General features: G+C 48.3%; 1 protein-coding gene across 1 annotated transcript in view; it reads left to right on the plus strand.

Moving 5' to 3' along the window:
- The first annotated feature begins 16,304 nt into the window (after window positions 1–16,304).
- Per2 (period circadian regulator 2) overlaps window positions 16,305–25,641 on the plus strand; it is a 45,872-nt gene continuing 36,535 nt past the window's right edge. The window contains exon 1 of the mRNA XM_038338880.1: window positions 16,305–16,445. The gene's annotated coding sequence lies outside the window, so the exon portion shown is untranslated. The remainder of the gene's footprint in view (window positions 16,446–25,641) is intronic.

Genomic DNA, 25,641 nt, shown 5'->3' on the forward strand with positions numbered 1-25,641 from the left:
GGAACCAGGTCTGCAAGAAGCTGCTGAATGAGGCCAGGTTCATTCTGGGGACTCTCGGGGGTCCTCATACAGGAAGAGCATGAAATGGCTGTTTTTATTGAGTGTAATGAAATGTTACAGACAAACAAAGCATTCAACTTGCTGAGACTTAGAAGGTTCTCTACACATAAATGTTCGGTCCGCCCTGATTAGTTCCTAGTAGTGAATGTGGGCTATGCTGGGCCTGCTGTTTGCATGGTGATTGCGCCAGGGTAGGGCAGGGACAGGAACTGGTTCCCAGCTGGCCAGAATGAACCCATTAACAGCTGGGGCCTATGCATTCAGAGAATTCCCGTTGTTCACTGTTGACTTTATGTCTGCAGAGAAGTTGAAACCTGAGAAAGGAAACCACAGTCTTCAAAATTTTCTAGAAAGAAATAAAGGGTGAGATGTCACTGGAGAGTCACACCAAAGCTTTGTTCCAACAGGCAAAGACTCTTCTGGGCAGCTAAAGCACGCCCAGGACAACTGGAGACCAGCCGCAGGGCTCCTGGACAAAGCAAACAAAGGATTGGACTGCTACAGAAACATTGTTAGAGAAAATGGGTCAGTCTTTTAATGATAGTGGAGATGGAGGTCCCTGCTCTCTCTCTCTCTCTCTCTCTCTCTCTCTCTCTCTCTCTCTCTCTCTCTCACACACACACACACACACACACACACACACACACACATTGGGCAATACATCTCAAGGGCTTGGGTATCTAGGATAAACAGACATGGCTCTCAAAGGTATCACTCAGGTGACTTTGACTAGAGAAACTCCAGCCAGAAAGGGCCAGTTGCCAGCAAGAGAAGCCAGACTTTGAGGCCCACAGTGAGCACCAACAGATACTAAGCTGCATCCTCGCCAGCACAGAAAGTTTTAAAGGAGCAGAAGAAAACATAGGGGGAAAAAGAATAGAGGAAGCAAGGAGATAAGAAACTTTGGATAGAATGGTTCTGTGGTTTGACCACAGTTTGAGCATGTCCCCCAATGACTCATGTGTCAGAAGCTTGGTTGTCTGTGAGGTGGCACTGAGAGGAGCCAGATGCTTAAGTGGTGGGGTCTACGGGGTAGAGAGACAACTTAATGATTAAGAGCACTTGGTGCTCTTGTAGAGAACCCAGATTCAATTCCAAGCACCCACATGGCAGCCTACAACCATCTGTAACTCCAATCCCAGTGGAACCCAAGCCTCCAAGGGCACTGCACGCTCATAGTGCACAGATACACATAACAGGCACACACACACACACACACACACACACACACACACAAAATCTAAAAAAATTAAATCTGAGGCCTAGTGGTAGTCATCGGAGGCTCCATCCTTAAAGGAATTAAGGTTATTATAGAGGAACCCCAAGTTAGTCTCTAGAGAAAGTTATTTTAAATGGCCGGCCCCTCCACCTCCTCTGACTTCCTGTCTCATCATGTGACCCTTTCCCTCCTGGATTCCTGCCACAGCACCATCCACCATGATACAGCAGGGCTAGGGAGACCTTTCCAGAACTGGCAGAATCTTTACACACCAAACCTGGATGCTGTGAGACAGAACAAAACTTACCTCTAGGGGGAAATCACTCTTAATTTAAGTAAGCTCCAAATTGAGGAGGACTCTGAAACCTACAGGTGACCTAAGGTTGAGGCAGGAAAGTGCAGGGGAAACAGCAACCCTGGGATCCACTTGACTTGAACTGTACCTGTACCCTTTTTAAACAGTGCCAGCCTTTTTAAACTGCCCAGCCTGGGACCTCACCCCAGCATCAAACTGCGCACACACTACTCCAAACAACACAAGACATCTCCCCTCCCTTAGTAACTAAACTCATGGTGATCCTCCTTTCATAGTTACTTTCATTTCACATGTGACCCAGGACACAAACGGGAACTAGAGACGGGGATGATCTAGCATGAACCAGTTTGGATGTATGTACAATAGAGCAAACTGCATCTTCTGAATAAACCTTTGGTGGGGGGTCCTGTTTATTGTTTTATGCCTCTGCATAATTGGGTGTGCATATGATTAAAACTAAATGTACTGTAGGAAAGGACATGTATAATAAAGACCTACATAACCTAAACCTGTCAATCAAAACAGAGAGCCACCCCCACACTACAACCTTTAAAAACCAACTCCTCCTTGTCTTCATCTTTCTCCTCTTTAATTGTCCTCCTCTTCCTCTTAGACCCATAAAAGAAGTCAGGGACAATAATCACTGCTCCTGGACACACTAATTTCCTTGTAGTATACTTTGCACTGTCTCGTTAAACAAAGCCTCTTGCTATTTTTCTCTGTGTGTGCTTTTTTTTTTAATTATCTGAATAAGACACTAAGAGCCTAGAAACACCTAGCTCAGTCTAAAGAAAGCCACTGACAACAAGGTTATGATACAACTTAACTCCTAGGGTGAGACGCCATCAAAAAATGCCTCTAAAAAGAGTTGTGTAATAGTAATAAAAACTGCATAGTATTGGCACAAAAACTGACAGGCTGATCAATGGAATCAAACTAAAGACCTAGAAGTAAATCCATACACCTATGGACACTTGATTTTTGACAAAGAAGTAAAAATTATATGGAAAAAAAATAAAGCATCTTCAACAAATTGTGCTGGTCTAACTGAATATCAGCATGTAGAAGAATGCAAATAGATCCATATCTATTACCCTGCACAAAACTCAAGTCCAAATGGATCAAAGACCGCATCATAAAACCAGATACACTGCACCTGACAGAAGAAAAAAATGAGAACCCTCCTTGAACACATTAGCACAGGGGACAACTTCCTGAACAGAACGCCAAGGGAGCTGGCACTAAGAAACTAACCTCATGAAACTGAAAATCTTCTGTAGGACACAAAAGGACAAAACAGCAGCCCACAGAATGGAAAAAGATCTTCACCAACCCCACATCCGACAGAGGGCTGATCTCCAAAATATATCCAAATAATCCATTTTAAAAATGGGGTACAGATCTAAACAGAGAATTCTCAACGGAGGAATTTCAAATGGCTGAGAATCACTTAAAGAAATGTTCACCATCCTTAGCTATCAGGGAAATGCAAATCAAAACAACGTTGAGACTCTATCTCACACCTATCAGAACGGTTAAGTTCAAAAACACAAGTGACAGCTCATGCTGGAGAAGATGTGCAGCAAGGGAAACACTCTTTCACTGCTGGCAGGAGTGCAAACTCATACAGCCACTTTGGAAATTAATGCTTCTCAGAAAACTAGGAATCAATCTACCTCAAGATCCAGCTATACGACCCCTGGACATACACCCGAAGGACGTCCCAACACACCTCAAGGACATTTGCCTAACTATGTTCATAGCAGTTTTATTCATAATAACCAGAAACCGGAAACAACTTAGATGTCCTTCAACTGAAGAATGGATTTTCAAAGTGTGGTACACTTACACAATGCAGTATTACTCAGCTATTAAAAATAAGGACAACATGAAATTTGCTGGCAAATGGGTGGAACTAGAAAAGATCGCCTGAGTGAGGCAACCCAGACCCAGAAAGACAAACATGGTATGTACTCACTCATAAGTGGATATTAGCTGTAAAGTAAAGGATAACCATGCTACAATCCACAGACCCAGAGAACCTAAGTAACAAGGAGGATTCAAGGAGGGAATGCATGAATCTCACTGTGAGTAAGAAATAGAATAGACATAACTAGTGGATACATGTGGGGCGGTGGGAATAGGAAGGACCAGGTTGGGCAGGATGGAGGGAGAGAGTACTGGGAGAGATGATTGGAATCTGGGGGCATCTCTGGAATGTTTTAGAAACCCATGCAATGGAAACTCACAGGAATCTATGAGGGTGACCCTAGCTAAGGCTCCTAGCAATGCTGGATATGGAGCCTGAACTGGCCATCTCCTGTAACCTGGAAAGACTTGCAGGGGAAGGACTGGTGCACCAACCCAGCCACAAATCCTTTGACCTACAATTTGCCCTGCCTACAAGATCTGCTGGGGTAGAGATGGTGCAGAAATTGTGAGAGTGACCAACCAATGAGTGGCCTAGCTTGAGACCTACACCATGAACGGGAGATCACCCCTGAGGGCCAGAACTCAGAGGAGGGATACCCCAGAGACTTAGGATAGAACCAATTACAATTGACAGCAACAACAAAGTCAATCAAAATGATTCCTAATGATAATCTGCTATACTCAGATTGGTGCCTAGCCCAACTATCATCAGAGAGGCTTCACCTAGCAATGGATGAAAACATACGCAGAAACCCACAGCCAAACATTAGGTGGAGCTTAGGCAATACTGCAGAAGACTGAGAGAAAGGATCGTAGGAGCCAGAGGGTCAAGGACACCACAAGAAAACCCACAAAATCAACTAACCTGGGCCCATCGAGGCTCACAGAGACTGAACCTACAGCCAGGGAGCCTGCATGTGACTGACCTAGGTCCTCCGTATATATGTTACAGTTGTGTAGCTTGGTCTTCTTATGGAACTCCTAACAGTGGGGAGCAGGGGCTGACTCTGTTGCCTACTTTTGGCACCCAACCCTCCCATGGGATTGCCTCGTCCAATCTTAATAGAACAGGAGGTGCCTATTGTCACTACCACTTGATATACTATGCTGGCTGATATCTATAGGAAGCCCATCTTTTTCTGAAGAGAAACAGAGGAGGAAGAGTGGATGGAGTAGGGGCTGGGAGGAGAGATGGGAGGGGAAACTTTGGTTGGGATGCAAAAACAAACAAATAGAGTTGAAATAATGAATTTTGAGTTTAGAAGAATTCCGGAATTTGAAATGGGTAGCTGGGGAGAAGGAAGAATGGGAAGGGGTGGGTTGAGGCCTTGTGTGACTCAAAGTGAGGTCTTGGACATTAAAAGAAAGTGAAAGTTGGGGAGAAATGAAGACTTCTCGTATTCCATGACAGATGGCCTCTAAGTAGCCGTCCCGGCATCGAGAACAGTTGGGATATAAGCATTCAGTTCCATGATTCCGTGGGAGGTCACAGCCCCATGCTTAAGGACCTGGGCTTTGCACAAGCCCTGCACTACTGAAACAGTAGCACAATGACCAAGATGGCCAAGTGACCATCAGGAGGGTTGTGCACATAGTGTGGACACGCAGGTCATTGAGATGATTCAGATCCCGGGATGGTCAGAATGTGGCAGGTGGGTGAAAGCAACACCATTTCAAACTGAAAACGTGCTTATTCCTAGATCCCATTGGATGTTTTTAGATCAAGTTGAAATCAGCAGTTAAAAGTGTGGAAAGCAGCCGGGCGGTGGTGGCGCACGCCTTTAATCCCAGCACTCGGGAGGCAGAGGCAGGCGGATCTCTGTGAGTTCGAGGCCAGCCTGGTCTACAAGAGCTAGGTCCAGGACAGGCTCTAAAAAAGCTGCAGAGAAACCCTGTCTCGAAAAACCAAAAAAAAAAAAAGAAAGAAAGAAAGAAAGTGTGGAAAGCAAAATCTCAGATAAGAGAGACAACGCTATAAGCAAAACCAGGAAAATTACACAGTTCCTGGAAAGTAAGTAAGGCCGACGTTGTTGTTGTTCTACTGCCTCTATAGAAATGTGCACTTTCTATAAATGGTCTGAGTCTTACAAAGAGAAGTTTCCTGGATGAGGGATGAGGACAACAATGAGTAAAAGAATAAATATTTAGGACGTAGGTAGGGATCATGCTGGTTTAGTTAAGTGGTGGTTGTATGTTCTCCTCCAAGATCCCTAACCATCACTAGCCCTGGGTAGCTGACTAGGTTTCCAGGGCCAGGCCTGATTCCCCTCTTGTTGAGTGGGTCTCAAGTTCAACTAGAGAGAGGTGGTTGGTTACCACCAAGGTATGTGTGCCTCTACTGCACCGTTAGGGTTATTCTGTATGCTCATTATTGCTGTGGGTCACAGCTGGCTAGGACTGCTGGTGGCTTCCTTCCTTTGGATGCTTTCATGGAGTTTTCTGGTACCATGACAGCCAGTCCTCAGAGAGGAGGCTTTCAGGCCAGTGCCAGCTCAGGGGCCCCTGGGCCCTGTGTCTGAAGTGCACACTGTCTTCAACAATAAGGACTTAACCTTCCACCTCTAAGGAGCAAATATGGGCGATAGCAATCGCTTGTAATGTTTGGAAGTCTCTTGGACAACCCTGGCCAACAACTTGAAAGAGGACTTCTCAAGCCCAGTGTTGGGGTTTTTGTTAAATGGTCTGTGGCTCCTGGGGGGAGCATTGAGAGCCCAGGAAATTTTCATTTAAACTTTATATGTATATCTATACATTGAGTTAAGTGTATTAGAGGAATTTTTGGGAGATAGTTAATAGTATGAACCCTCTTAACTTTTCAGACATCCTTCTGCTCTTTTACCCTCCTTCTTCTTCTGTCTTATCTCCCTCCCCCTCCCTAATTAGAGTTATCCCATTTCCTTTCAAATCACAATCAATCAAAATGCAGAGTTGTGGAGACTGACTCCAACTGATACACCTGTAACACAGCTCCTGCACCGAAGGCTCAGGATCATTGTGGAAGGGGGGAGGAAGTTTGTAAAAGACAGAGGAGCAGGCCGGGCGGTGGTGGCACATGCCTTTAATCCCAGCACTCGGGAGGCAGAGGCAGACGGATCTCTGAGTTCGAGGCCAGCCTGGTCTACAAGAGCTAGTTCCAGGACAGGCTCTAGAAATAGAAACTACAGGGAAACCCTGTCTCGAAAAAACAAAAAAAAACCAAAACCAAAACAAACAAACAAACAAACAAACAAAAAAGACAGTGGAGCATGGAGTTTGTCAGATGGTGTCTGCTCGACATGTCAGAAGCTACACCCATCAGGTCTTATCAGCACAGCTGCCTAGTCATGTTAGCATGGACAGAGGAAAGGCTTCAACTCCACACAAAGAACGACACACAACTAAAGAATACTGAGAGCAGAAGAAACAGTCTTCCCCAGAGAAGAGCACACCAGTTGGTCATCCAATACCAAATGGTCGGCTCTGAAAACATCCATACAAGTAACATACAGACTAAATGGGTTCTATTTATATATTGAGGAACACACACACACACCAACAAAGAAATAATGGATATGAATTTGAAGGAGAGCAATGGAGGTTAGAGGGAGGAAAGAGAAAGGGAAATGATGCAATTATATTATAACCTCAAAAATCATCATCATCATCATCATCATCATCATCATTATTTTATATTTAGTTTTTCGAGACAGGGTTTCTCTGTGTAAGCCCTGACTGTTCTGGAACTCTCTCTGTAGACCAGGCTGGACTACAACTCAGATATCCACCTGCCTTAGCCTCCAGAGTACTGGGATTAAAAGCATGCACCACACACCTTTAATCCCAGCACTCGGGAGGCAGAGGCAGGTGGATCTCCATGATTTCAAAGCCAGCTGATCTACAAAGTGAGTTCCAGGACAATCAAGGTTCTAAAAACCAAAAGAGAAAGGAAGGAAGGAAGGAAGGAAGGAAGGAAGGAAGGAAGGAAGGAAGGAAGGAAGGAAGGAAGGAAGGAAGGAAGAACTGACCTTTAATCCCAGCATTCAGAGACCGTCAGATCTATGTGAGTTCAAAGACAGCCAGTTCTCAGCCAGTCCTACATTGCAAGTTCTGGACCAGCCAGGTATACATGAGACCTTTTCTCAAAACAAACAAACAAGCAAAAAACTTTTACACATCCCCTTCTTGTGTTTGTTGATAGTGCATATATTCTATGTATGTACATAGCTTTTGTACATAATGATACATCCCGAGAAAAGCACATATTTTTGATATTTAGCAATATTGCCACTTCTATTTTCATTTGCCTCACAGACTGATCCATGCTTGTCATTCTCTTTTCACCATGCTAGAGGGTTTGCCTTTAACAGGACTGGCACAAAGCCTGAGTATTGAATGTCGTGAGTCCCTCTAGGGACTAGCAACAGCTCTGATTTAAACTGTGTTGCATTGCTATCCTCCCAGTTCTGTCTATGTCTGTGTGTGCAAGTTGTGTGTGTGTGTGTGTGCTTTGTGTGTGTGTGTGTGTGTGTGTGTGTGGTTTATTTGTTTTGATCATCCACCATTTGCTCCGAGGCTGTTCTTTGTTTATAATGCCTGCAAAGGTCTGGATCAGAAACATAAACTTGGTAATCTCCTGCAACGAGTTGTTCAAGATAGCATGAAGTTCATATTTACCTAAGTATTGAAGATAAAGTCTGGGAAATGGATAAAAGTCAAATAAAAGCTGTGGCTTCACCACGTGAAGAATTCAGCGCCACTTCTAGTCACGTGACCAGAGACACCAGGCAAGTCATTCTAAGCCTACACTGAGCATCCTGTTTTAAAGAAATGTTTTATTTTATATGTTAGAGCTGATAACTTTTAAAGTCCAACTTATTTTCCTAATTATAACCATACTTATTATAATATATAAACACATTATATATGTTACTTATATATTCAAACTTATGTACCTTTTTTCTGGTTTTTTGAGACAGAGTTTCTCTGTGACTGTCCTGGCTGTCCTGGAACTCACTTTATAGATCAGGCTGGCCTCAAACTCATGGAGATCTGCTTGCCTCTGGCTCCCAAGTGCTGTGATTGAAGGCATGTGCCACCACTGCCCAGCTTATGTACTTTTTTCTGTGATTATTTTTTGGTGTGTGTGTGTGTGTGTGTGTGTGTGTGTAGATGGCACATGCATTTACCCACTGAGCTACCTCACTGACCCTATGTAAAATAAACTATTGTGGGATATATATAAAGAATCCTAAATCTGTAAAGAAGAAAACTGATGTTTCCTTGTATTTCAGAGAGGAAGGATGTAAAACCAGGTATATATTTCTGGTTTGCTTTTTTTAAATATATACTCACACAGGGACAGGTGACAGACACACCTTGCTGCAAGGTAAATTCATTTTAGAACAGCTTGCAAACCTGGGTTTCTCCACCCAATATTTCGCTTCAAGGTAAGTGTTTCAGGTGAAGCCATTTCACAGCAAACCTTCCTCCCTTCAGCTCCCTAGAATCAGAAGAAGACATTCCAAGACTTCTGTGAGCTCCCCCTGACCTTTGACCTCAAGGTCAACCATTCGAGGCCAGAATGGCCAGATTGAAGCAGGTTTGCGATTCTGAATGATCAGTTAGCACATCAGAAGAGCAGGGACTGGATAAAGGAAGTGCTCGGCGACTTCCATCAAAACTGAAACACCTGGGCATACCTCTGCCCTGGGATGGGGCTCCATCAGCTCTCATTGCATGGGGAGAACATCTTGTGTCCACCAAGAACAGGAGTGTTACACAGTCCCTGCCACTGCAACAAACCCAATGCTATCATTTTGTTGTTGATGTGGCTGCCTTCCAGCAAAGTCCGCATCTAAGGAGCTTGAGGTCTCTGTGGCCTTGAGAGGTGGCTGGTGGGGAACATGTGACTGAGAGCACCTGGCGACAGTGGTCCCACTTTCAATTTTCTTTAGAGAGCCTGGGAAGATTGCTCTCTAGTTCATGAATTCCAGAAAGGCGATTCGTCCTTGCAGCCGAGCAGAGGCAACTCTTGCTTTCTAAGAATGTGCTCTAGTGGCCATGCTGATCTGAGTCAGAGCTGGGGACTGAGTGTCTCTCCATATATGTGGCCTTGATTGGTTTGCCACTTTGCGAATGGGGTCATAGTGGCAGCTCAGAGTTGGTCACAGTAGAATTTCATTTTTTTTTAACCATAGAAATGGGCACATGCTGTAAGCTTTGGCTTCCTTTCCTCTACTGTTTTTTTTTTTCTTTAGAGAGCTGTTAAAGATTTACTGTCTCTTCACTCTGTTGAAGTCATTGCCACAAGTGAGAACTAGTTCCTGGTGCTTCCGCCAGACACTGCAAACACCGCAGTGCACATCACAGAAGAGAGCCGAATGCCAGCTGAGCCCTGTCCTCCATCCCCTGTGGCTCAGCGAAGATCCACTATACTGCATGTGCCTGCAGAGTCTCCCGGCATGGGTCAGCCAATTTTGCAGGTTGGTGGCTAGTGATCAGACTCTTGCCAGAGCAGAGTTCTGGACTGTGCCCCTGGCTGGAGGCCTGTAACCTGAGACGTGTGGGAAGGCTAGGGGCTTAAGTCAAGTACCATCCTACAGGCACCTGCCCCACGCGAAGGATCCATCCTTCGGCCAGAGCAGAGTCCTTTGGGGAAGTAATTGCTCCTGCTCCATTGAAGTTTCTGGAGAATTGGGAGGGGGGGTTAGGTTCTTAGCCTATCTACCCAATGATCCATATCACAGGGTCAGGGCCATGCCCTCACTGGCTGATATGAACACCGGATGCCTGTCAGGGCTGGGATTTGGGTCTCTGACCCTTGTCATCAGGTTCTAGGCCTGATTTTCAATAATCTAGCAAGTTCTACAGGAGCTAAAAATTTCTCAACCTACCTTAGAGGCCCCAAGGCTTTCAAGACTTCTCTTAAATGGGAAATTGTCCTAAGCCCATTCCTTTTCCCTTTTCCAGATGTCCAGGTCCAACACCACAAGTCATCTTTCTCCACAGTCATTGTCATTGTCCCCGCCCGCCACTCAGCAAGCACCGCACCTTGCTGATGTCCAATGCCTCGTTCCCTCTTTGCCCCACTTCCATTACAGCGGTCTAGGCAGAGTCTAGGAATTATAGTGCTGCCAACACTAGGTTATTATTATTTTTTTTTTTTTTGGTTTTTCGAGACAGGGTTTCTCTGTGGCTTTGGAGCCTGTCCTGGAACTATCTCTGTAGACCAGGCTGGTCTCGAACTCACAGAGATCCACCTGTCTCTGCCTCCCGAGTGCTGGGATTAAAGGCGTGCACCACCATCGCCCGGCTCAACACTAGGTTATTTACAGGGGTCAGCGAACCTTTCCTGCAAAGAGCCAGACAGCAAACAGTTTCTGCTCTGAGCTTTCTTTGTTGGGTTACAGGGAAAGGGGAGAAGAAGAAAGCGCCAGGATACTACATATTCTTAGAAAGCAAGAGTTGTCTCTGCTCGGCTGCAAGGACGAATCACCTTTCTGGAATTCATGAACTAGAGAGCAATCTTCCCAGGCTCTCTAAAGAAAATTGAAAGTGGGACCACTGTCGCCAGGTGCTCTCAGTCACATGTTCCCCACCAGCCACCTCTCAAGGCCACAGAGACCTCAAGCTCCTTAGATGGGGACTTTGCTGCAAGGCAGCCACATCAACAACAAAATGATAGCATTGGGTTCATTGCAGTGGCAGAGACTGGATAGCACTCCTGTAGTATCCTGGCCCTTTCTTCTCCCATTTCCCTTTAGCTCATAGGCTATGCCAAAGCTGGCCACAAGCCAAATTTGACTGGCAAGGCCTAGTTTAATGATCCCTGGCCATTACAATCCCACTGGACACAGGGACAGGTGTGCTTTGCGTGTTACAATGTGATTCGTTCCTCGGAGACCCATGTAAAGGGGGGCTTGGTCCTCAGAGCGGTGGCACTGGGAGGTGGTGTGACCTTAAAATGTGGGGCAGCTGATCATTAAAGCTGCTCAGGAGTGAGTGCATGGGACACATTGATTCATTCTGAAGTTAGGGTGCTAAAAAGAGCAGCCACAGAAAAAGAAACTCCCTCCTCCCTGTCTTCACTTCTGGTGATACACTCTCCCCTTCTCTGATGCACTTTGCCCTGATGCCATCCAATATGGACTCTCACCAAAGACATAAGCCATGGGCCAACCGGTCTTGGACTCTTAGCCTCCAGAGCTGTGAGTTCAATAAGCTTCTTTTCTTTATAAAAGCGGCCCCTGCCTCAGCTATTACATCCCAGTATTGAAAGATCAGTCATGGTAAGCGGTTCAATTCCAGACTGCAATCTTGGTTACAGGCATATTTACAGAAGCTTTTCTAGTCTAGGATTCCAGTTGGGGTTCTTTTGAGGGTGGCTCAGTCATTCCCATTTGTCATTTCCTGCTAATCTTGGTCTGGGAACAGTCAGGGATGTTTTTCCATGTCAGGCTTTAAGAATTCAGCAGGAGCACCCCAAACCCCCAAACCACACAGTCCTCAGCAGGCTTGGAACAGACTTCACTAAAGGGTAGGCTGTCAGGCAGAGAACAGACAGGGCTCACTGTGCCAGCTTGACACGGCTGGAGGGATGGATGGCAGGGGCAACCCATGAGGAGACCCCTCACTCGGCTCTTCACCTTCCAGCTTTAGAAGGAAATCAGAGGAGTTCAGGGAACACTTTGCCTGCCACATCACAATGGAGCTTCCTGCTGGGGAGAATATTCCAGATGCAGAGAGACTGTTGGAGCTTGAACTTTGGTCCTTCATAACCCGCGCCCTTGGCTTTCCTAGGCTCTAGAGGGTGGAGCAGTGAGGGTGACCATGAGCTCATGCTGTAGACAGGGGTTATCAAAGGTGTGATTCCTATCACACTGAGAGCTAGCGATGTCTTGCGCAGAGTAGCCATGGGGACGGGCATCCACCTTATACAGCTGTGAGGATTAAGTAAGAGAAGTCATGTTAGTGGCAACTGTGACTCTGTGCACACGGGCAGTCACAGCTTGTGAAGTCAAGGCGGGGCCCTAGTGGCCACACCTACCTCCAGCCTCAGCCTCCTGCTTGCTTCTTTGTGACGTCCAGGATTAAGAACCCTGCTGGTGACTAGCTTTGATCTCCTCAGGGCATGAAAGGCCTCAGTTCCTGATGCTAATCCAGGACATCCACATTAGGGGGAGAGGAGAGCAGAGAGGCTGTCACTCAATGCCACTGACAACGTTGGAAGGAGACTAAGATGACTTTCTTGGGGACACGGGAGCCGAGGAAGATAGAGCAAGAGGAACTACTGCAGGACTTGCTGGGAGAAACCTATGGCTCAGAGGAACAGAGAGCTCAGTCCTTGACTAATAAGAGAACCTTTCCCCTTGCGAAGGAGGAAGAGCCTCATGGATGGGGATCACGTCAAACGTAAGGCTAGGATCAGACAATGAGATCACCTCAAAATGGAGGATTGCCTCAGATAAGGAGGATCACCTCAGATATGGTCACCTCAGACACGGAAGGATCACCATAGGCATAGAGAATCACCTCAGATATCAGATATGATCACTTCAGATATGATCACCCAGACATGGAAGGATTACCATAGACGGGGAGGATCACCTCAGATACGATCACCTCAGACATACAGGGTCACTTCAGACATGCAGGTCATCTCAGGTATGCTGTTCACCTTAAGTGTGTGGTGTCACTTTGGACACGGATACTAGCTTTGCCATTATAACAAATACATGAGATAATCGGTTTATAAAAAGTTTATTTTGGCTCATAGTTTTGAAAATTTTCCGTTCATAATTGGTTATCACCACTGATTTTTGGCCTCATTACCAGAAAAGAGTGATCATTGCACCAGCATGTGTTCCACAGTCCCTTTAAAGGCATTTCTCCAATGACCTAAAAACTCCCACTAGGCTCCACCCCTTCCCAACAATACCACCTTGGTGACCTACTCTTTAATATACGGGCAAATTCCAGATCGAAATTATAGGAGGGCTTCACCTTGAGTATGGGGAAGTATTATCACCGTGGATGTGTAGACCATTCCAGGCACAGTGGTCAGTCATCTCAGACATGGGACATTTTATGACTGGCTCAGGTGTTTGAGTACTTTGTCCTTGGCTGTTGGTGCCATTTTTGGAGATTGCAGAACCTCTGAAGGCGCCAAGCACATACACGGTGTACAGATGTACATGGGGCCAAAATACCCAGATGCACAAAATAAACTAAAAAATTAAGAAATTAAAAGTAACTGATACAGGGCATTGCCATGGACATTGGGTGTTATCTTAGACATGGGGAGCACATCAGATTTGGAGAGTACCTCACAGGTTGTGCATCACCCTAGACACAGTTTCTTGTTGACAGGCTGGCTGCCTGTCTGTGGGCTCCTTCAAAACTGTGAGGGTTACGAGTGGCCCCCAAGCCCTGGGAAGAGTCTCACACCTCCAGAGACCAGAAAACCTGATCCACAACTCAGTTTTCAAGGCACAAACCCTGAGAGCCATGGCTACCCATCCCTCATCAAAAAATATAGCACTCATCTTAGAGAAGCCATTTGTTTTTCTTTTAATGTCCATATAGCCAGAATGGCTGATGCTTTAATCATTTCTTACATGGCATGGTAGCAAATAGTTATTTTAGTAGAGGAGGAGGCTTCTGTTAAAACTGTGTCTTCATGGCTGGAGAGGTTGCTTAGCAGTTAAGAACGCTTGTTGCTCTTACACAGGATCCAGCTTCCCAACACCCATATAACAGCTCACAACAATCTATAACCCAGACAAGCCTGGGATATAGGGCAAGACCCTGTCTTAACAGCAACGACGACAACATCAAAGACCAAGGAGGTGTATTTTTTGCATTTCTCTCCACATGCAGGAGTTAGCAAATATTTGCGGAGTGAAAGTTCCTTAACAAGAAAGTAGAATTCAACTGAGTGAGACGCCGAAGACAAATTAGATCCCAAAGAGGCCTAGAGTCCCACAGTATTGAATTCCCAAAGGAATTGATTTCTATGTCTTTCTAGAGGATTTACTGGTGGACATAAAAATGCTAAATTTAGGAGGAACTGTGACATTAGGCCGAATATGGAGCAAGGCATGAAGAAGCTGAGCAAATACGAAGAAGACTCTGCAGGTGGATGAGCTGTGTACTCTTGTTTCCAGAACAATGCAGCTGCCATTGACGTCAATGTCAGCGAGGAAACAAAAGGCCCTTTGGGTGTGTGCAGGGTGCAGCTTGGCCCAGCTTTGCTGTTTGTGTGTTGGGGAGCGTGGTGAGGTGTCAGTGTCAGAGGAACTAAAGGCACTGCCCTGCTCTCTGCAGTGTGGGGCAACATCTGGCTTACCAGGGCTCCTTCAGGGAGAGCTGCTGAGGTGAACTTAGTATCTGCTCCATCTGCATCTGAAGAATTGTGTGCCTGTCCTGCCCAGGCAGAGAGAAAGAAGTGGCCCACACCCAGGAATTCTTGAGTGTGGGTTAGCTGGCTGTGTAGACTAGTGGCTCAGTTTGTTCACCGGCTTTTGTTTATAATGTTTGCTTTGTTTCCCATCCCTGGTTCCTAGCAGACCCCAGGGGAAGATCCAGAGTAGTGGATGCTGCTGGGCTTCAACTCCTAGGCAGTGCCAAGTGACCTTTTCACCTATCAAAGACAAGACAACCTCGATTCCCCCCGTCACACCCTAACACTTTCAGAGTTTTTAAATGGTCTGTGTCATACAAGTAAATCTCGGGCCTCAAACCAGTCCCAGGGCAGTTCTACTCCCTCCTTTGCCCTTTGAACGGGAGCCTGAATGGTTGATATGCTTCCAGACACTGCTCTTGAAACAACAAATAGCCTAAGCCGAGGTGCCACAGGGGCAGGGCTGCCCTATCCCTGGGGAGTTCCCTAGCCTGACACGCGAGCGTCTGCAGCTTCCTTCCACCTTGGAAAAGTTCTGATTTCCCAGATGCGTTCCCCATTTACCCATCCTCAAGTGCCTTGCCTCCATAGGGCCTGTAAGGTTAATAAACAACAACATCCCATTTGCTTACGTTCCCCTTTAGAACGCCAGTCTTTTCTCTCTATACAATTGAGAGCAGGGGGAATCACTTCTTCCTTTTATCTCTGCACAGTAATCATAACCTTATTTCCCGAATACACCCTTGCAACACATGGCTTCAAAAACAAGAAAGGCTACAAGGAAGCGTTGTGTTCTGGCTGACGGTCAGCCTGGGGCATAGGATGTCCTAGGTGGGTGTGCAGCAGCAAATCCAGAGAGGCCGCCCTGTCTTCCGGCGCCTAGCCACGAATGAATGAGAAAGGAAATGAATGAACTGGGCTGGGTGAGCGAGGAGTGCCAGCAGAGAGCTTTCTCTGTCCCGCGGGACGCCCGGATCAGAAGTGTCGCCGCAAGCGGTGGGATGGTAGGCCCGCAGGCTCGCGGCCCCAGGACTCCGCTGGGCGCGAATTGCGTAGAGGCACGGCATAAATCACCCCCGCGCCCGCAGTGGTACGCGCCACTCCGCTTCGGACGAGCCAGCAGCCGCCGCGCCAGGTGAATGGTAGACCCGCGGGCCGGAAGTGGACGATCCCACTCGCCAGGATGCGGAGGGGCGCATGAGCCGCCCGCGTCTTCATTGAGGAACCCGGGAGGCGAACATGGAGTTCCATGTGCGCCTTATGTAAAGGGAGCGACGGGCGTCTCAACCAATGGACGCGCACCGCTCTCAGGTTCCGCCCCGCCGGTATGCAGATGAGGCGGCACCTCAACCAATGGTGCGCGCAGGGGCGGGCGCAGCGCGCGCGGTCACGTTTTCCACTATGTGACAGCGGAGGGCGACCCGGCGTCGGCGGCAGCGCGGCAGGCACAAGCGGCTCCGGGCAGCTGCGGCGCAGGCCTGGCGCACCGAGTGACGGGCCGGGAGAGGAACGGACGCGCGGGCGGACGTGGCGGAGCGGTGAGTGGCGCGGCGCCGGGCGGTGGCGCGAACCGGGACGACCGCGGGCGGCTTACGTAACCTGCGGCTCGGACAGCTGGAGCTGGGGTCCTGCGCCAGAAGTAGCCGGCCGTGAGAATGGGTGCAACTCGGCAGAATGCAGACGGGACCACGCGCTGACCCTCTTTCATCCTCACACTGCTGCCCCCCATTTTGCAGGTCTAGGCACAGAGGTCGGGAAGATTATTAGTTAGGCATCTTGTCGGAGGGCGCAGAGCCGTGGAGAGATCGCCACACCAGACTGCGTTTCTTTAAATGAGTTTCTATATCCGCCACCCCGCCTCCACTCCCGTGATGTCCAAGGGGGTCGGGGTCACTGCAAATGTCCCTAGGATACAGAGGGTCCCTTGAGAAGCGGCTTCATGCTCTGAGTCCAGAGAGTCAAGTCTGGCCCTGGGGAAGGACCGCTGTTAGGCTGACCCCCTGCGGTGGGGGAGGGGTTAAGCAGAGAAGAGAAAGCCCCCGAATGCCAAGCCACACCTGGGGACCCCCGAGGTCAGAGGGACCACCTTGTCCACCCATTTTGTCCTCTGTGGCATCCTTGCCAGTACCGCTGTCTCCAGATGGACTGGGCGTGTGGCGGAGGGAGGGGGTCCACTCTGAGTTGGAGCAGTCACGTCATCCTTTGGGACATCATACCTTGGCTGTCAAGCACAGACGTGGATCAAGAGGTGGGCGGTGGCCTGCTTCCCCGGCAGGAACCCTGGTTGCCAGGGTTTCTGTAACGTATACACAAGGAACCAGTTTGGAAAGGTGATTCATACAGAATAAGAGAGCCAGAAGGCTCCCTGGAAATCTTTCAGGGTAACCCCTAGCTCAGCGAGGCACAGACACAGGCTGGCAGGCTGTACCACTGTAAAACCAGGTCTGGCCATCACAGGATCTGTTTCTCCTCCTTGGTCCACATGCCTCCTAGAGGTGCAAGCAGGAAGAGGACTTGTCCACGCTACTTTACTCTATTGGGTCTAGGTCGGGTTTGGCTGATAAGGGATCCAGAGTCTGCCTGAAGTCTTGAATTAATAAATCGGGTTTTTAAATCACACAATCGCTTTCTGTAAGTTGTTGAAATCGAATGAAGCCAAGGACTCCTTTATTTTAGTGGTAGCTGCGCAGGGTGCCAACGTGGAATGGCACTGTGGGTGGTTGCAGTTATCTGTCGCTGGCATCTCGGTGTGATTCACTGGCACAGCACTAATGCAGCTCGCATTTTCTGTGGAGGTCGGAGTGCTCAGCGGGGGTGGGGGGGTGGGGGTGGGGAGCGCAGTTGGGGGAGCCCTGCATCTGCCAGCGGGCAGCTACTGGGTGCCTTGGCTTACCCTGGGCCTCAGTTTCCTCATCTGAGGCAGTCTCTGAAATCTGATTCAGGTCAAGGGTTTTGAGGAGTTCCGCGTCTGTGGACTGTTTTCTCAGTGATAAGACATTTCTGAAACACTCTGCCTGGTGTCATATCGCGTCACCGTGTGAGGCATATCTAGTGTGCTTAAAGGAAGTAGGAAAGGCTCCTGTTGCTATATGGCTTCTCTCAAACACTGAACCTTCTAGAAAACCTTGGGAGGTGTGGGGCTTATTATAATGGTATGATTTCATTCAATCTCAGCGGCCCCTCAGCTCCAGCACTGGGAAGCCCATGAATGATTGATGGGCCAGGAGCACAGAGGCAGAGGAAAGAGCCACACTGGATGTGGTGTTGCCCTTGAAAATGGCTGATTAGGTGACTAGAAACACGTAACCCACAGCCCTGTGGAGCCCCTCTTCATCTAACCCTTGTGGGAAGCTGCCTACCAGCAGACTCCTGGGAGAACAAGCAAGGGCAGAGCCTCTGCTGGCCTGTTCCCAAGCCAGGGTACGTCCCTCTGGGGAACTGGCCCTCATGTGAAGTATAATGGTAACAAACCAGTCACTGTAGGCAACTCGAGAGTTTAGAGCAAGACAGAAGTAGGGAGAGAGGCCACACGATTGACTTTTTAAAAAAGTGATATATATGTGTGTGTGTGTGTGTGTGTGTGTGTGTGTGTCTGTGCATGCACGTGCGCGCGTGTATTGTGTGCATGTGGAGGTCAGAGGGTAACTTGAAGGAGTCAGTTACTGAGATCAGCAGTCTCCACAGCAAGTGTCCTTACCCACTGGGCCATCTTGCCATCCTCACGTAATTATCTTACCACAGTGGGCTGTGTGAAGAAACAGGGCCTGTTCACTGCGACACCTGGTCAAATAGGATCAGCACAAGTCCCCAAGGGCAAAGGCCTGGGCCTCCTAGACCCCACCAGCGTTCAAGTAGCTCCTCCTACCTCAGCCATCACCAGGGCCTGCCATCCTGGTACATTATAGTTCTACAGCTTAGTACTTCAACATAGGTAAGATTAATAAGCATGTGAGGGAGTCCTTGTAAGGCAGTGCCCCGCCCGCGTGCCTCCTTCCCCTCCTTATTTGGACAGCCCTGGCCACATTTTCCTCCATTACCCAACCGTCACCATGGAGAGCGTGGCTGTTTATTTAACAGGACAAACATTTTCTCCGGATTACAGCAGGCAGGCCCCAGGGAGTTAGCTTCTACCAGGAAGTAGAAAACATGTTATAATATTTGAGGTTGTAAAATACCATGAGGCTTGCAGATTCGAGGTCCAGGCTGTCAGGTCCCTGTTATATAAAGTCAGGAAATATTCAGAGTTTGCTGGCCTGTGATTAGCCAGGGTCAAGCTGTTCTTGCAGACTAGTTAGAGGGGAGTGTTCAGTTCAGGGACACACACCAAGCTGGGACCTTATGATGTCTGCATCTGTACTTTCAAGGAAGCAGGTTCTTTACTGATTTTTCATTTCTCTCAGAAAATGTATTTATTTTCCTCTTAAGCAGGGGACAGGGAGTTGATGTGTTATGTTTCTGATAGCACTGGAAGCTGGCATTTTGTCCAGGCTCTGCTTTCCAGACCCTGTTTTTTCATGCTTGCTTGTTGTTTTTTTTTTTAACACTATTTATTATGGAAAGTGTAGCTAGCTGTAATACTGTGAGCTCCCAGCAGCCCAGCCTGGGGTACCCTCTCCTACCCCAGACTCATGACCCCATGCAGTTTCCTAATGTGCCTCTGTCTGCCTGAGGAGAATGAACATGGCCAAGTGACCGGGTCAACAGCCCAGCTTAACTCCTGGCCTCAGGCTGGCTTCTGTCCATGGGCGAGGCTAGTGGGTGGCTATGGGAAGGTGTGGGTTCAGGCCAAGAGGGTCTCAGCTAAGGTCTCCTTCTCCCTCCCAGAATCCTCCCTGAGACTGTACCCTGTTTCCCAGGGCCTCCTGCCCACCCAGCAGGGCTGGGACAGAGTGCTTGACCAGGAGACAAAGTCTGCTTGGACCAGCAGGTGCTTCTGCCAACTTGGCAAACTGATGTCAGCCCATCAGAGCCATTCATGCTGAGCAGTCCATTTTCTGGAATAATGAGGTCTTGGAAGACTTGGCTTCAGTTTGTTGCCTTAGGAGATTTCTGCCATTCTTGCTTGGCCCTCTTTTCGAAAATGTTTATCTTCCTCTCTAAGGTAACCTGGTGACAACAGTGACCCTGTACATAGACACCCCCATCCCCACCCGCCACACACACCCCAGGAATTGATACTGCCAGGCACAAACTAGGAGTCCCAGGAACTGAGCAACACAGAACACCTAGGGTGCACCAGAGGTACGGTTAAGTAGAATGGGGTCTGTGTCCCAGTCCTTTGTATGCAAGCCAGAGGTGCTGCCAGCTTGCTTCACAGTGAACTCCCTCACCCTACCCCAGTTACTGTGTGACTTGTCTGTGCTTTCCTGTCGTGATTTAGCCCCAAGATGGAAAGCTGTTCCTTGTCAGTCATGTGTCACATTCCAGATACATCAGAACATTTAATCCTCCCAATGCCAGTAAAGAGGGGGGATTCTTTTTATTCCCAACATAAAGGTGGGGAAACATGGCCCGGAGGCTAAGGAACTTGTCAAGATCACTTAGCCTGGAAGAGCAGAGGACGACAGAGAGCTTGGCCCCTTTGGACTGCTCACCCAACTGCCCTGCCGCCGCTGGCGCTCCACCATCTTCAGAACCTAAAGCAAAAAAGATGGGGCTGCTCATCCCTGGGGAGGACTGTGTGGATGAGATGGATGGGGTCTAGAGCCCTAGGGGTCCAGAGAGAACACATCCTGGTGGCTTCAGGAGGACTGCACGCCCACCCAGAAGGCCTGGAGTCAACACAGGCGCTCAAGTGACAAGTCTTCATCAAGGGTGCCCATGCTGCTAGGACCTCCTGCCCCTCTCTCCCAGTCCCCACTCACAAGCCCTGACCCACTGCTCCTGTATGCCTCCCAGAAAATTTTCATATCCGGTGTGCTCTAGTTCCTTGTTGGTTCCCCATGTTTTGAGTGAACCCCAGGAGCGCTCTGTGCTCTAGTGTGCTGGAAGGCTGCTCTAACGGTCACTGGGAAGCAGGGCCTGCGTGTGTGCCCCAGTGGTTTTAGTGTGATTACCTGAGGTCGTCCTGGACTGCTACAGCACTTTCATTGTGGGTGCGCAAATTTGGGTGTTCCGGTGTCCCAGGCTGTGCCTCTTTCAGTGGGTGCACAGTGTGTGATGCAGAGTTCTAGACTATGCTAACCCCCCTCTTCCTGGCATATGCTAAGTGTTCTGGGGTGCAGTCCCGGGCTCTCCTGGCAGGTGCAGAGCTCCCTGGTGCAGAGTCCCAGGCAGCATACCTTCCATAGTAAGTGCTATGCCCTAGGGGTCCAGCAGGAAACACTGGAACTCTTGCCTCTTATACACCTTGCTCTCTAGAGGGAATGGAAGCATCATCCTGATACAACCCCCCAACCGGGAGACGGAGATGAAGTTACCCGAGTGTCTGAGGACAGTGCTGTAGGCCAGAGGCAACAACAGTGTGAAGTCTTTGGAGTGAGAACACACACAGGCCAGACTGGAGGGTGGCTGGATTGGTAGCGGAGATGCCCAGGCACAGCTGGACCTCAGAGTCTGCAGTGCCATTTACAGACACAGTCTGTCCTCTGTAAGGGTCTCATCTCCAGCCTAGTATAAGAAACATCCGTTCACCAGAATCGCTTCTTTCTCCCATTGTGTTGACTGCAGTGGGGCCAGGTGGAGGCAGTAGTACAGTCTGGAAGCTGAGGCTGGCATCTGGCCAGAGTGGTCACGTGATACAGGTATCACACAGAGACACCCCCCCCACACACACACCTATGGCACTGTTTGGGTTCTGTTGTCACACAGACTAAGCACTCACAACTTGTTGGGGCATTTCTGTGTTTCAGTTCCTAGAAGGAAAGGTCATACCCTCCTCCCGGAGTCTCTGTGATAACATTTCCAGGCCCCTGCAGCCACAGTGCCATCACTATGCAGTGGGTCAAATAACTTCTTCCTTTGCATTTTCCTGGTGCTAGAGGTCTCTCCATCAGTTCCTGCATCTCTGTAGGAAAATCTCCTCCATGAAACCCGTGTGTAGACATGCTGAAAGTCTCCCCCCTTCCCTCTTTCCTCAAACTAAGCCTAACTTCCAAACTGCTAAAGTAAAGTGAAGGCCAGAAGTCAGTTTGTTCTGACTTCAGCTGCGTTTATGTTGCCTGTGACTTGGGATACTGACAAACTCAATCTCTGTGACACAGCAAGCAGGTCCCTGTCTGGGGTGTTCTCCCTTCCCTGCACAGTTCTTCCTTACATTGGGTGTCAACAGTACCTCCTGGTGCCTCAGCCTGGCACCCTCCTGCCCCCTTTACAGGTCGCGTGTTTTTTTTTTTCCTCTTGGATGCTAGAATCGCTCTCTTTGCTCTTGAAAATACATCTTTCTCTGGGGTTGCTAGACTATTATTACAAGATTTTGCTGGCACCCAGGGCATCTGCAGATTAGCAGATTCAAACCTGTCTTTATCTCAGTATTCTGAGGTTTTTCTAGAAAACTATTTTCTCTGGGCAAAAATGGCTGTTTTTTCCCCGTGATCTCTCCTCCTGCTAGGCAATGTCACCTTTCCCTTCTTAGAGAGGTATGGTATGTGCGCCCATAATCTCTGTAACCCCAGCACATAGAAGGCTGAGGCAGGAGGATTACAAGTTCAAGATGATCCTGATCTACATACCAAAAGGATCAACAGGACAAATTACTTTCTCAGAAATCCCCTTGCCACGCCACTCCCCCCACCCGTCATCAAAGACATTTCTCCCCTCTTGACAAAACTGTGTCCTTTTTTTTTAAAAAAAAAAAAAATCAGTTTTGATCTGTTTTTGTCTTGGCCTGTGGCATTATCTCAGTTTTAGTTGCTTGTTTCATCAAACCTGTTGACTGTAGAATTTTTGTGCATGAGAAGAACTAGACGCTGTCTGCTCTGAGTTGTTCTCCTCTCTCTGTTGGTGGCTGTGCTTCTTTGTTGGAGATATATACATACATACATATATGTGTGTGTATATGTGTATTTATATATACATACATATGTATATTAATGTTTTTATTGAGATATATATTTATCTCCATTCTCCTCCTTTCCTCTCCCCTCCCCTTCTTCCCTCTTCCAAGGTCCCCCTGCTCCCAATTTACTCAGGAGATCTTGTCTTTTTCTACTTCCCATGTAGTTTAGATCCATGTATGTCTCTCTTAGGGTCCTCATTGTTGTCTAGGTTCTCTGGGGTTGTGAGTTGTAGGCTAGTTTTTCTTTGCTTTATGATTAAAAGCCACTTATGAGTGAGTACATATGATATTTGTCTTTCCGGGTCCGGGTTACCTCACTCGATATGATGTTTTCTAGATCCGTCCATTTGCACACAAATTTCAAGCTGTCATAAATTTCTGTGTTCCATTATGTAAGTGTATCACATTTTTCTTATCCATTCTTTAGTCGAGGGGCATTTAGGTTGTTTCCAGGTTATGGCTATAACAAACAATGCTGCTTTGAACATAGTTGAGCGCATGCCCTTGTGGTATGATTGAACATCCTTTGGGTATATACCCAAAAGTGGTATTGCTGGGCCTTGAGGTAGGTTGTTTCCTAATTTTCTGAGAAATCTCCATACTGATATCCAAAGGGGCTGTGCCAGTTTGCACTCCCACCAGCAGTGGAGGAGTGTTCCCTTTACCCCACATCCTCTGTTGGAATCTTCTTGAAAGCCCCATTTTGGCCTTTGTTACTTGTGGACAGACAAGATCTCATCATTCAGCTGGTCCCCAGAAGCAACATAGCAGAGTCTGTGTGGCTCCATGTCCCTGGAGTTAACCCTACAGTGAGTAAGACCTGGGAAGGTGCTGGGTGAAGGATCATGCTGGGCCTTGTGAGGCCATCACCAGGATACTGACTGGATGTGACCTGCTTTGCTTCCTGCATATATGGCCACTTTTTTGTTGTGGCCCTTAGGTGGCCTCAGGCTGTTGTGGCCTGCGGTTTGTCTGTTGGCGTCTTCTCACTGGTCTTACTGGGACATGGGGGAGGAGGGGAGCATCTGTAGTGCTGGCCACTAGATCCTTGGGGTGTGGGGCAACCCAGCAGGGTGTGAGACCCCAGTGCCACCCCGGTGAACTGCTGCTCCCATCTCTGCTACACCTGGATATGCCTTTGCTTGGTGGCCAACAGTAGGACCCTTTTGGGATTTCCTGGGCTCCTGAAAAACACACTGTTTTTCCGGCAGTTTTAAATGTTTGGTCATTTTACATGAATTATTGGGGGGAATGGTGTGGAACGTGAATCTAGGAGGTATTCCTGTCTTTGTCCCACCCTGGGAAGGTTGAGCACATACCGCCGCAGACTGGCAAGGCCACGGTGGGCTTAGCACAGAGAAACCTCTAAGCTTAGAATGGGGACGGGACCAGAGCATCCTGGGTTAGGCTAGCCTGGAGCTGGCTGTGACCTGATCTTATGCAGCCCTGGGTGAATGTCCTCCCCTATCAGCTCACCTGCAGCATGAAATCCTGCATGCAGCACATGCAGTGGCTGTAATGTGACCTGGCTTGTGTCCGCCTTGCATTGGCAGCTTGTGTTTTCCTGACTGCCAGGAAGCTGGTGGAGATGCTGCACCTTCAAGGTGAGCCTGCTACTGCCACTTGGCCTCCTCACAAGAGTCAGCATGTCCCTAGTTTCTGGCTTCCTCAAATGCTTGAGGGTAGAGGAGGAGAGAGTGGCCAGGCATTTCTTCCTTAATCTGCAGTGGTCTGCATTTCTTTAGCTCTTTCTTCTTCCCTTAACCTCTTGGGTGGTGGTAACCACATCTCCCAGGCCAGCACCCAGCCCTTAACTGCTTTTATCTGTTTGTATAAATCTGATGTGACCCAGCTTAAGTGGCTTCCTGCCAGGATCCTGTTAGAAACATTATCCCTGGCCCTCCCTTTTTCTCTCAGTGACACATAACAGTCTCTTGTCTTTGAGCTGTGGCCTCCTGTCTGGTGGTATGCCTACCCCCCTATCCTCCCACCTCCCTCACCCCCCCACCTCCATCACTAAGTCTGTGACGCTTCAGGGAATTCAGGTTTCAATAAATGCCTTGTTAGCGGTGGAATTTTAGCCCCTTCTACCCACATACCCCTAACTCCACAATTCAGCCAAATGTGAACCAAGTCCCGTGGCAGTTCAGTGGCCCCTGACTGCCCTGGCTGGGTAAACTTGAATCTCCTCCCTGCTCACACCACCTTAAGCCAAAGCCAGGATACCTGTAGTGCTGGAGCCCCTAGCACCTGGAGCATGCCGTTGCGTGCCCTCTGGACCAGCCTCATGGAGGCCCTCACCCAACAGCATTACCTCTCCTGAAGACCCTGCTGCCCTCAGCTTCTCTGTAATGCATGCTGTGCTGTGGTGAACTTGTTGCTGGACCACGCTGCTTAATGCAACCTGGGGAGATAGTCGAACAGAGATTTTTCAGGCCCTTCTTACCATTTAGCATAACTGTATTTTCCCCCTACCTGGATGACTGTCAGTGTCCTTTTCTGTCTGCTGACAAGGTGTTAAGCACTTCCGTGGCCCAGCTAAGGCTCTCAGGTCAGTTGTCTTCCCGATCCGGGGTCAGTAGGAGCTCAGGAATCGGGAACACATGAGCCCACAAGTAAATGACCGTTGTGCCATTGATACTGGAAATCAAACCCAGGGCCCCGCACATACTAGATCAATGCTTTATACTATTGAGTTTCATCCCTGGCCTCACTGGTGCCTTTTAATGTTTGACCAC

This window comes from Arvicola amphibius, chromosome 8 (genome assembly GCF_903992535.2).
Source record: "Arvicola amphibius chromosome 8, mArvAmp1.2, whole genome shotgun sequence".
Taxonomy (NCBI): domain Eukaryota; kingdom Metazoa; phylum Chordata; class Mammalia; order Rodentia; family Cricetidae; genus Arvicola; species Arvicola amphibius.